Genomic DNA, 12659 nt, shown 5'->3' with positions numbered 1-12659 from the left:
CAGCACAAAGAAGTCTATCCAGGAGTATGCCTTGTGCACGTGGGAGAAGAAAGAAAATTCCCTGGCCTGCAGTCTTGCAAACCTCCATGGGTCCACTCCCCCCATCTGGTCCATAAACCCACTGAGCACCCTGGCCGCCGCCGGCCTCTTTCCCATCCTTGATCTGGAGCGATCTAGTGCTGGGTCCAGCACTGTATTGAAGTCTCGTCCCATTATCAGTCCTCCTACCTCCAGGTCCGGGATGCGCCCCAACACGCGCTTCATGAATCCAGCATCATCCCAGTTCGGGGCGTATACATTTACCAACACCACCTACGTCCCTTGCAACCTACCACTCACCATCACGTATCTCCCTCCATTGTCCATTACGATAGTCTTGGCCTCAAATGACATGTTTTCCCACCAGAATTGCCACCCCTCTATTTTTCGCGTCCAGTCCAGAGTGAAATACCTGCCCTACCCATCCCCTTCTTAACCTAACCTGGTCCGCCACCTTCAGGTGTGTCTCTTGGAGCATAGCCACGTCTACCTTCAGTCCCTTCAAGTGCGCGAACACTCGAGCCCTCTTCACCGGTCCGTTCAGGCCCCTCACGTTCCACGTCATCAGCCGGATTGGAGGGGCTCTCTCTCCCCTCCCCCCGCCCCCCCCTAGCCATCTCCTTTTCTGGGCCAGTCCCGTGTCCACGTCTCCCTCACCCTCCAGGCCCCCAACCGGGGGACCTCCGTCCCGGCCACCTCTTCGGTGTCCCATTCCCTTTCAGCCAGTGCAGCAGCAACCCTGTTTCCCTCCCCTCCCCTAGATCCCGGTCTAGCTTTTTTGCTCCCCCCATATCACTCCCGTAAGTCAGCTAATGCCTGCTGACCCCAGCTTCCCCCACCATCCCTTTGACCCCCCCCCCCCCCCCCCCCCCCCCCCGTGTGGGAATCTCCCCATCAGTAGACGTTCCTACGTTCCCCCTCCCACCTTTCTTCCCGCGCTTTCCAGAGCCTGCCCCCCCCCCCCCCCCCCGACGCAGCTTCTGTTGCGGCCTTGTCTCTCGTCCCCAGCCCATATAACATTCCCTGCACGTGCTTGCCCCCCTCTATATAACCGCCATCATACTTCAACCCTCAAATACCCCCCACCCTCACAAACCCTCAATTAGAGTCCAACTTTTCAGTTAGTATAAAGGTCCATGCCTCTTCGGGCGTTTCGAAGTAGTGGTGTTGCCCGTTATATGTTACCCACAGTCGCGCTGGCTGCAACATTCCAAATTTTACTCCTTTCCGATGCAGCACCGCTTTGGCCCGGTTGAAACCCGCTCTCCGCTTAGCAACCTCCGTGCACCAGTCCGGGTATATTCTGATCTCAGCATTGTCCCACTTGCTGCTCCACTCCTTCTTGGCCCATTTCAGGACCATCTCTCGGTCTGTGAACCGGTGAAATCTCACCACCATCGCCCTTGGCGGCTCGTTTGCCTTGGGCTTCCTCGCCAGCACCCGGTGCACCCCTTCCAGCTCCAGCAACCCCGGGGGGGCCTCCGCGCCTACCAGCGCCCCGATCATTGTGCCCGCATATGCCGCGGCGTTGGCCCCCTCCACTCCTTCTGGGAGACCCAGGATCCTCAGATTATTTCTCCTCGACCTGTTCTCCAGGTCTTGGAGTCTTCCCGCCCACGTCTTGTGTAGCGCCTCGTGCCGCTCCACTCTCACTGCCAGACCCAAGAGCTCGTCCTCATTCTCACTCACTTTGCCCTGGATCTTCACCTCATGGGCTTTCTGGGTTGCCCCAAGTCCTTCAATTATTGCCAGCATAGGCGCCACCATCTCCTTGCGCAGCTCCTCGAAGCAGCGCTTGATGAATTCTTGCATCTCCTCTTTGTCCCCGGCCGCCGCCATTTAGTTTGTTTTCCCCCTCTTCTCCCGCTGCTCCAGTGCCGTTTTTTTTGGCCGTGTCGCTGCGGGTCCGGTCCACACAGGTTAGTGGGGGATCTCTCTCCCCCACGGGTTGGCTATGTGAAAAGTTCCGTTGGGGCTCTTCTATCGAGTCCATCTTCGCGGGAGCTGTGGAATCGTGCGGCTTAGCTCCGCATAGCCGCAACCGGAAGTCGGAAAATAGGTTCTTACTGAAAAAAAAGTCACATCAGTCTAGTACATGATGTTGGCCAGGATTCCCCAACCCCCCACCGGGTCGGAGAATCCCCAGGGGGGAGGCGCGAATCCCGCTGCGACACCGCCGGCTGCCCTATTCTCCGGGACCATTTTTCAGGAGGCGGCGGGATTCCTGCCACGCCGGTCGTGAGCCATTGACAGCGCCCCCTCCCGGCGATTCTCCGGGCACCGATGGGCCGAGCAGCCGTCGTCCAGTTTTGCCCGGTCCCGCCGGCGTGAATTACTCACCCCACACACGGCGGGACCTGGGAGGGGAGTGTGCAGGGGTGGTCCTCGGTGGGGGTTGGGGGGGGACGTCACGGTGGCCTGGCCCACGATCGGGGCCTACCGATCTGCGGGCAGGCTCGTTTCGTGGGGGGGGGGACTTCTTTCCTCCACGCCGGGCCCCTGTAGGGCTCCGCCATATTGCCCGCGGGCCAGCGCGGAGAAGAGAACCCCCGCGCGCATGTGCGGAAATATGCCGGCTGATCTGCGCATGCGCGGAACTCGCGCCGTCCCTTCGGCACCGGCTGGAGCGGCGCCAACCTCTCCGGCATCCACCTCACCCCCGTTACTTTAGTGGGCTGTTGACGCCGGAGTGGTTAGCGCTGGTTTTCCCGCCGGCATGGGGACTTGGTCCCCAAAAGGGAGAATCCCGCCCACTTTCTCAAGAAGCAAATCTTTTTCCCCCTCTCACGCGAACAGTGACCTTGGCCTCCGCACCTGCAAATTTTTCAGCCCCCCCTCCCCTATACCTGCCACAGGACGATTTATCATCTACCGTGGTGGGACTCGAGCCTAGAACCCCAGAGCATTGCTCTAGGTTTGTGGGTTTACCCTATTTTTAGGCAAATCAGATAACCAATTAAAATAAATCAAACAAACTGAGGGACAAATTCAAGGGATGGCAAATGTTTTAAGAGTACAGCTACATTTTATGACACAATGTGCGTTGATTGATCAAAATCGAAACAACGGCAGCATGGTAATCGGCAGGAGGTTTCCTTGTCCATGTTTAACTTGATGCCATGAAACGCCATGAAACCTCATAAGGTCCAGAGTCAATGTTGAGGACTCCCTGGGCAACTCCCTCCACTGTGCCACCACCTCTGCCCGGTCTGTCCTACCAGTGACACAGGACAGGCCCAGCGATGGTGATGGTGCTGTCTGGGACATTGTCTGTAAGGTATGATTCCATGAGGATGACTGTGTCAGGCTGTTGTTTTGACTAGTCTATGGGACAGCTCTTCCAATTCAAGGGAAAGCAAGGTCACTTTCACCAGCTTCCATCTCTTGCAGTATCAATACTACCTTCCTCATCAGGTCTGCAGATTTATGGTGCACATTTTAAATGTAAAGTGCCTTAAATTAAAGGCATTGCTGTTTATGGAACTCAAAATCTTCTGGCAATCCAGCACTGATTAAGAGGTTAACAGCTATACAAATACATTAAAAAGGTACAGTTGGTATTATTTCATTAGCATTCTATATTCATCTGATAGCTGAGAATAAAGCAGCTGGAATGTTGCTATTGTACTTAATAGTGTGAAATGGCACTTGCGCGATGTTTAGATCACAAAAGCCGGCGATCTGGGGCACGATTGAACGGCCTCATCACGCCTGTTGAATCCCGTGAGATACACGACGCTGGAGATGTCTCACGAGATTCAACCGAACCCACAAAATGTCACAATTTGGATCGCATCCGCGTTGGACGAGATCAAAATGAGCATATTGAAATGATCCATGCAGCTAATTCTCTGGGCTCCTGGGAACCTCCCAAAGGATGGCAAAAAAATGACTACGGGCACGATTCTTCCAAAACCTTTCAAAGTTAATTTGTGGCAGGTTTTTCAGGGAGTTAGCTGGCGAGTTCTCTACCGTTATTCAATGACACGTAGTCACTTTGGGCTCTGGGGAGTTTCTCACCAGTTTAGGCACACTGGGGAACTGAATTCAGAGATCGGGCCGCTAATTTGAAAGGGTGCCCCGATATCCAAGTGAGCTTGCGGGTCCCCCATACCCTCGGGCAATGTCAATGTCAAACACCCCCCACCCCCAGTGAGGACACCCTGTAATGGGGTCCCTGGGAGGAGTGGGGGGCCTCTTCAGGCCTCCCCACCGCACTCCCTCCCTCCCTTGGCAATGCCAGGGTGACAGTGCCACGGTGAACACATTCCAGGAGGGGGGCCAGGTAGCCACCCTGCACTGGCCCTGACCACCCAGGGGCCTCCAATAGCTCAGGAGACCCCCCCCCCCCCCCGAGAGATGTTCCGCCTGGTCCACGTTCCTGTGGACCAGCACTGATCGGCACCCGGCTGTAGCCTCCCTCGAGAATAGAGGGAGGCCGGTGTATCCCGGGTGAGTACATCTTAAGTAGGTCCAAGACCTTCTTCCGGGAGTGCCGTTTGTTCCCGCCCCTTTTGGGCAGAGCTCCGAATCCGACGCAGAGGCTGCCGTGCAGCCCGCGAGAGGGCTCTCCAGATATTCTCCGGCCACGTTGTGCTCTCACTCGAGCGCAATGCGGCCAGAGAATTGCGCCCTCAGTGTGGGTCTCACCCAAAAAGCCAGTGGGAAACACGCCGTCAAACTCGCCCAAAATGCCACTTAGAAATGTTTTGGTTCAATCGTACCCCTGGAATATGTCAGAGATATTACCGGGTAAGTTCCATAACACAAATACACATTCTGCATAAAACTAAAATGTTATATTGGCAGACCAATCAGATTGTTAATTAATTCCCCCTCCAATTCAGTGGTCTTCGTCTTCTTCCTCGTCCCACCCCACCCCCCAGTTTTCACTTTTCTTCAGTTTCAGCTCCTGCACAATGCTGTAAAAATAGTAAAATTTGTTATAATTAAAAGACCAGAATTAATCAAATGAATAGAGATGAAGAATTCAGAGGCACTGAATACAGCAGTGTTCAATCCCCGACAGCACTTCCCAAATTTGGCAACTACCTTTCTCAAAAGGTCACCATCGGAGAGAATATCCAGCATACAACGAGCAGTACCAGCAAAAAGAACCGTACCCTCAACAACAGAGACATCCTTAAAAGGAAAGGGACTTTTGTCTACAACACAATTATTGTCACCACCCTTGTATATGGCAGAGACACTTGGGTCATGTACCAAAGGCACGACTGGGCACTGGAGAATTTATCAGCATCATCTCTGGAGGACACTCAAAATCAACTGGCAAGACAGGCGGACAAACGCAAGAATCTGCACCAAAGGCAATTCCTCCTGAATCGCTATCATGATCATGCAAAATCAGCTCCACAGATCTGGACACTGTACCAGCATGCCAAATAATCAGTTTCCAAAGCAGATCCTGTTTTCACAACTTAAGGATGGCACCTTAATGCAAGGAGGGTGGAGGAAACATTAAAATGGCACTCTGAAGGTCCCACTGAAAAAAGGAGATGTTATCAGTGCGTGGGAGGAACCTGTAACAAACTGTCCCAGGTGGTTGCCCACAAACCCGGCTGCAGAGCAGTGATAAAGAAGAAAGAGACCGAGCAGAACCTGGCTCAAGAACACCCCTTTCCTCAGGGCAAATCCTGCTCTCCATGGCCAAAGGCCTGTAGCTCTAGGATTGGCCTGCTGATGCACCTGGAGACAAATCATGAAACCTGGTAGACGTCATCCTCATTTCGAGGGACTGATGACCACGATGATTGGGCTATAACTGGGCAAGAACCGAGAGCATGAGTCAGACAATGATTAGTTAGGCCCAAGGACACGACAACAAAATCTAATTCTGTCCTCGCTTGATGTTAAGACATACTTTCTAGCAGGAGTCATCCCTGCAGTGATCAGGATGGAGATTGCTGGCTGATTTAATCTCTCTCCTTGCTATTGGGGCTGGTTTAGCACACTCGGCTAAATCGCTGGCTTTTAAAGCAGACCCAGGCAGACCACCAGCACGGTTCGATTCCCGTACCAGCCTCCCCGAACAGGCGCTGGAATGTGGCGACGAGGGGCTTTTCACAGTAACTTCATTGAAGCCTACTTGTGACAATAAGCGATTTTCATTTCATTTCATTTTCATATTGTAGTGCTTGAAGATCACTTAATACAGCAAAAACTAAGAGTTGAACCTGGAACCCTTGGTCTGTATGGCTGCATATCATATGTCCCACTTTTACCAAGCATGTCATTGAGGAGTTTATTTTGCTCAAGAGTAATCAAAAACAGTTTGGGGTGTCCGAGACCAGGACAGTTGTCTCGCAGCTGTTGAAATAGGATTTTAGGGATCTGCATGAAGTTTGAAAAACTAAAAGCATGCAAGGAATGAGAGTTGCAGGATAAGGGGGTTAAATTATTTCAAGGCAAAAAATACAGAAACAAAGTTGGACAACAAAACAGACCACCGTATCAACGTGAAAGTTGGGGATATGAACTGTTGATTGATACCAAAATCAGAGGATCAAAATTTCCCTCGGGCATCTAGGCAACCTTTATATCAGCTCGGGACCATTTGAAAAGATATTGAATACCAAACATGCAAGGAAACAGCACTGTCGTCATGCAAAGTAACACATCAAAAGACTAAGAGAGGTACTAACCCAGTTCTGCAGTGAAGTTCGGAAAGGTTTCGCTTGCCCCACCAAGCAAAAGGGAAAAATGTTATACAAGGGTGAGCAAGTCGAAAAGGAAGAACTGTGCAAAGCCAAATCATGTGCTCGAGATGAGTAGACAGAAAGAGCCAGTGTTTCATTTTATGACTGCATATATCATGTGAATCAAGGACTTTTGTTTTTGAAAGTGAGAAACACTTTCTCCCTTCAGGACCCTTCCATGCAGTTTACCAGACAGATCAGTCAGAAACTCTTTCACAGCCACTGGTCTGGATTCTCTGCTCCCCCAGCCACGTGCATCTCGGTCGCACACTGATGGCAGGATTCTATCTTTCCACTGTTTGTCAATGGAATTTCCCATTGTAACCACCGCACGCCACCGGGAAACCTGCGGACGGGGGTGTGCTGCCGGCGGGTCGCAACAACCGGACAATTCCAGCCACTGTTAAAGCTTAGTTTTGCTTCCTGGTCTCATTCCCCCTCGATCAGGGGGAATGCAGATGATTTGTCTACAGGCTAGCACGTGAACCAGCTTGGCAATGCAGTCCAAGGGCCGTCTCAATGTGAAGGAGGAGAAGATGAGCGATTAAGTGATTTGTATGTAAGAGCATTCCTTCTTGTTGAAATGTCTCAAGAGCTTCCCACAATCTGCCCTCACCTATAATGGCTTAGAGAACAGACAAATTTGAATTTACATGCCACCTCTTAGGATCACAGGACATTGTAGCCACCTAAAGTGGCCAACTCCCAATTTAAAATGGCGAACAGCAAAGGCTGATGGGAAAATCAGCCAACAAGACAGATACCAGCGGCTGCAGGTTTGCTGTGCATTTACCTCTGCAAAAACTAGACAACATCGATACCAGCGACCATCAGCATAACAAAGTAACAGCCATCTGCAGACCGATGAGCAATCCCCGGGAACAATAAGTAACATTTTTGACACACAAAGCAAAGCCAGACTCCTCGGCGCCAGCAGGAGCCAACACAAAGGAAGTGAACGAGCACCTCAAGACCACCCATCGATCAGGGAACCGCTCCAGTATTGGAGAAAATCGAACCAAGCGATTGGGACAAAGTCCAATCACTTGGGACCAGGTACAGGGTCCGCCCCGAAAGGCGGGAAGCCCCTGGAAACTAAGAGTTAAACCCCAAGTTCAAATCGCTCTCTTCACTCTTCAGCAGCTCCTCTTCAGCTCTTCTTCCTGCCCGGGTCACCCAGCAACACGAACCAACATTGACCGTGACCTGTGCAGTGAAGACTGACAATCGCAAGTCTTAATTCAACGCTCGCTACGTGATAGGCGCTCCTAGCTACCAATCCGTACCAACTTCGAATCTCGTAGGCTCAGAACCCGAACAAAAGGCCATTTGTTCCCCTGACCTGGTGGGCCAGTCCAAAGTTAAGTTTGGCCTGTTAGTTGTAGAAGTAGCTTAGACGTAGAATTTGTGCATGAGTAGCGATTACTGTTTATAATAAATGTGCTTTGATTTAAATCTTACTAATCGGTGTATTGGATTATTGATCATTACTCGGACTTGAACCTCGTGGCGGTATCATAAAGATACCTGGCGACTCGAGAGCAAAGGTAATAAAACAGAGCAATTGAACCAAGGAGAAAATCAGCAACAACATCCCCGGAGTGTTGCCGCCTCTCTTAGGATTGCAGGACATCCCAGGAGAGTTTACACCCATTGAAGTACTTTTTGAAATATAGTCAATGTTGCAAGATAGGACATACACCAGTACATTTGTGCAAAGCAAGATTTCACAAACTTGCTTTGAGCAGGCAAGTGTTCAGCCTCTACTTAGCAGCTCACTTCATGGCACTAGAGAGGCCAGGAACTTTCACGGTGGACCATCAGGCATAAGCAGTGTCCAACATCACCTGCACAAGGTACAACAGCTGTTTCATTGACAGAAGGTGCATTTATCTTGGAGAAGCCAACTATTGATGGGCAGCATGGTAGCATTGTGGATAGAACAATTGCTTCACAGCTCCAGGGTCCCAGGTTTGATTCCTGCTTGAGTCACTGTCTGTGCGGAGTCTGCACATCCTCCCAGTGTGTGCGTGGGTTTCCTCCGGGTTCTCCGGTTTCCTCCCACAGTCCAAAGACGTGCAGGTTAGGTGGATTAGCCATGATAAATTGCCCTTCGTGTCCAAAATTGCCCTTAGTGTTGGGTGGGGTTACTGGGTTATGGGGATAGGGTGGAGGTGTGGACCTTGGGTAGGGTGCTCTTTCCAAGAGCCGGTGCAGACTCGATGGGCCGAATGGCCTCCTTCTGCACTGTAAATTCTATGTAAATTGAGGGCAACACTTCCTCTTCATACAGAAACATGGGCTCCCTGCTGCCGAGAACCATCCCTTTCAGGGCACTGCTCAGACCCATTAACTTTGAGCTTCAGAAAAGGCTGGCGTCTGAACTTCAGCATCCTACACACATGCTAGGCTGCTCTAACCATTCCTTTTTTAAAAAAAAAAATATATATTTCCAATTAAGGGGCAATTTAGCATGGCCAATCCACCTATCCTGCACATCTTTTGGATTGTGGGGGTGAGACCCACGCAGACACAGGGAGAATGTGCAAACTCCACACGGACAGTGACCCAGGACAGGGATCGAACCCGGGTCCTCGGTGCCGTGCTAACCACTGCATCACCGTGCCGCCCTTGCGCCAACTATTCCAACACAATTCTTAAAGCAGAATTCCTTCCAAGAGTGACTAAGCTACTAATGAAGTTGAGGCAACTGTTACCATACAAAATAATATATACATATCATAACAGTTGCTGATACAATGAATCATAGAGTCACTACAGTGCAGAAGGAGGCCATTCAGCCCATTGAGTCTGCACCGACCCTCTGAAAGAGCACCCTGCCCAAACCCACACACCCACCTTATCCCGATAACCCATAGCCCCACCTAACCTTTTGGACACTAAGGGCAATTTATCATGGCCAATCCACCTAACCTGCACATCTTTGGACTGTGGGAGGAAACCGGAGCACCCGGAGGAAACCCACGCAGACACGGGGAGAAAGTGCAAACTCCACACAGACAGTGACCCAAGGCTGGAATCGAACCCCGGTCCCTGGTGCTTTTAGGCAGCAGTGCTAACCAAAGTTCTACTGCGCCACCCAAAGGCCAACATGCTTTGTTAAATTTTAATAATTAAGATATGTTTAATAAAAAGCAACATTAAAACTAGTTTTTTTTTAAATTGAAGGCGATGTTGTAAAACAAAATCCACAATAGCATCCAAAAGTCATCAAGTAGTTATATTAACAGACTGATTATTTGGCATCAGTCATTTCTAAATACTTCCAATATATTGTGCAGGGGAGCTATATAGAAGGGGGTCCTCTGGAACGGTGATCAGCTGCTTGGGGTGGACAGATGCCCTCGTACATGTAGCCCCATAGGGGCTGTTTAGCACAGGGCTAAATCACTGGCTTTGAAAGCAGACCAAGGCAGGCCAGCAGCACGGTTCAATTCTCGTACCAGCCTCCCCGAACAGGCGCCAGAATGTGGCGACTAGGGGCTTTTCACAGTAACTTCATTTGAAGCCTACTTGTGACAATAAGTGATTTTCATTCATTTCATTTCTGAGCTTTTGAATTAGTTTGAGCAATGATTTGCTACATCATGTAGTGAGAGTCCACATTGAAGAACTTAAGGAAACAGAGAACACAGAACAAAATACCAGGCGTTCCTCCATGCCCGAACATTCAGAGCACTTCTCTCCGTTTCCTACACTACAGGCTGCTGTTCCCCAGATTCTTGCAAAAAATTCAGAGATTTTTTAAAATATAAATTTAGAGTACCCAATTCAATTTTTCCAATTAAGGGGCAATTTAGCGTGGCCAATCCACCTACCCTGCACATCTTTGGGTTGTGGGGGTGAATCCCACGCAGACATGGGGAGAATGTGCAAACTCCACATGGATAGTGACCCTCAACCGGGATGGAATCTGGGACCTCGGTGCCGTGAGGCAGCAGTGCTAACCCACTGCACCACCGTGCTGCCCACCAAGAATTCAGAGATGAGAGAATGGAGGTAATGAGTGCTGAATTTCAACTCCACTGCAAAATAGTATTGGGTTTTAAAACACTGTATATAGTAGCATGTGAAAATTATTCCAAAGCCCATCCTCACTTTAGGGGGCCGGGCCCGCATGATTCTCCAGTCCTCTGGGCCAGTAATCACGTGGGTGAGATTTACTGCCAGCATTTCCTAGCGCAGCCCGGACGTGGTGAACTTTGATGTGGGTCATGGGGATAACTCCTTCAGGGAGTTGCCCCCAATGTCCATTCGAAGGCCATCTTCCGTCCACTCTCCCCACCAATGCAAGGCCTGGCCATTCCGCCCCCACCAAAGAGTTAAAATCATTCAAGCATGAAGGAGGGTGATTGGAATGCACTTAACTCTCTTTGAAGTGGTTGATGTTTTCAGAGTTACTCAACCGTGAAGGGATATGAATGAAGCAAGGCTGACAGCTATGCGTGTGTGTATCTATGTGGAAGCTGTTAATCACAGCCCAGTGAGGGAAATGAATGAATAGCTTGCAGCTCAAGGATCGGAAGGGTTTAAACACAGTTGCCTGGTTGATCTTTCCAGAAATTGACAGGTGGTGCTTCCTCTCACCTGGGCATACACCTGCTGGCTCAGACAGTGTTACAACCGCAATTTTCTTCACTGCTTCCGCCTGGACTGCTGTCTAGCTTCTTGACAGGGGCCTTCCCTGTACTTTGGGTGGGGGGAGATTAGCTTTCTGTTCCTCCCACAGACCAACTTTGTCAAAGGAAATAGCCTGCAAATGTACATGTCGGCAACTTTCCAAATACCCAGAACTAATTAGAACAGCTCATGAAGGTCCGGTTGTGCTCTAATTGTATTTATCACACCTTGGTTTGTTTCATGGGCTGCAGGTGGGGTGGAATGCGACAGGTTAGTACTTTCAATTTAAATGTCAATAAATCTTAAATTTAGACCACCAAAAGTCAGCGGTTAGAGTTGCAAATTAATGGTAACATGAAATTTAAATTTCATGAAGAAGAGTGACTACACGTCCAAAAGTATTTCATTAACTGTAGAGTACTTTGGGGTATCCTGAAAGGCATTATATAATGGCAGCCTTCATTTCCTTTCACACAGCCCATAAAATTCTATTTTACACAATTAAAACGACAAAGAGCTCAACAATTGCAAACCATGCTGCAAAGACCTAAACAACTTAAATTCAGTTGGGGTTGACTTAGCTGATCTCAGCTTGGTTACATTTGCGACAAGGGCACAATTGACCTCAGCTCCCCCAACTACATGCAGAAAAATAATCTATCAAGGACACAGTAGAGAGAGGAAAGAAATCCATGCCCATGAACTATACCCAACAATGTGCAAACAACTTTGGGAAAAGGAGAGGCGATCAGAAGAGAGAAAAACAGAGGAAAGCAAAAGAAAACATTCTGTATGTTTAAGCCAGCAACCCAAAAAAACATTTGCTTCCCTTTCAAGGTGGGGGAAATACATGGTTATTGCTGTCCTGCAGGCACCAGCATTCCTACAGCATTACACAAGAAGACGTCAGCTTTAACACCATGTATGTGCAGTTTATGGAACACTGTGGGGGGGGGGGGGGAGAAACCATCACCGACGAAGGCCAATTCTATCCTCAACCAGCATCTGCATATAACCACTCTCCAGGTGACAGATATCCAGATATCCTCCAAGGGTGACAGTGGTTAGCACTGCTGCCTTACAGCGCCAGGGACCTGGGTTCAATTCCAACCTTGGGTAACTGTCTGTGTGGAGTTTGCACAGTCTCCCAGTGACTGCATCGGTTTCCTCCAGGTGCTCCGGGAGTTTCCTCCCACAGTCCAAAGATGTGCAGTTTGGTGGAGTGGCCAATCCAAATTGTCCCTCAGTGCCCAAAAGTTAGGT

At 49.8% G+C, this 12659-nt stretch overlaps 1 protein-coding gene across 8 annotated transcripts in view; it reads right to left on the bottom strand.

Annotated features, from left to right (window-relative positions):
* Positions 1–12659, bottom strand: part of lima1a (LIM domain and actin binding 1a) — a 164380-nt gene that overhangs the window by 44377 nt on the left and 107344 nt on the right. The gene's annotated exons all lie outside the window — the stretch shown is intronic.

The sequence above is a fragment of the Scyliorhinus torazame genome, chromosome X (assembly GCF_047496885.1).
Source record: "Scyliorhinus torazame isolate Kashiwa2021f chromosome X, sScyTor2.1, whole genome shotgun sequence".
Taxonomy (NCBI): Eukaryota; Metazoa; Chordata; class Chondrichthyes; order Carcharhiniformes; family Scyliorhinidae; genus Scyliorhinus; species Scyliorhinus torazame.
Note: the sequence above shows the minus strand (reverse complement) of the source record. Positions and strands in the feature narration are given on the sequence as shown.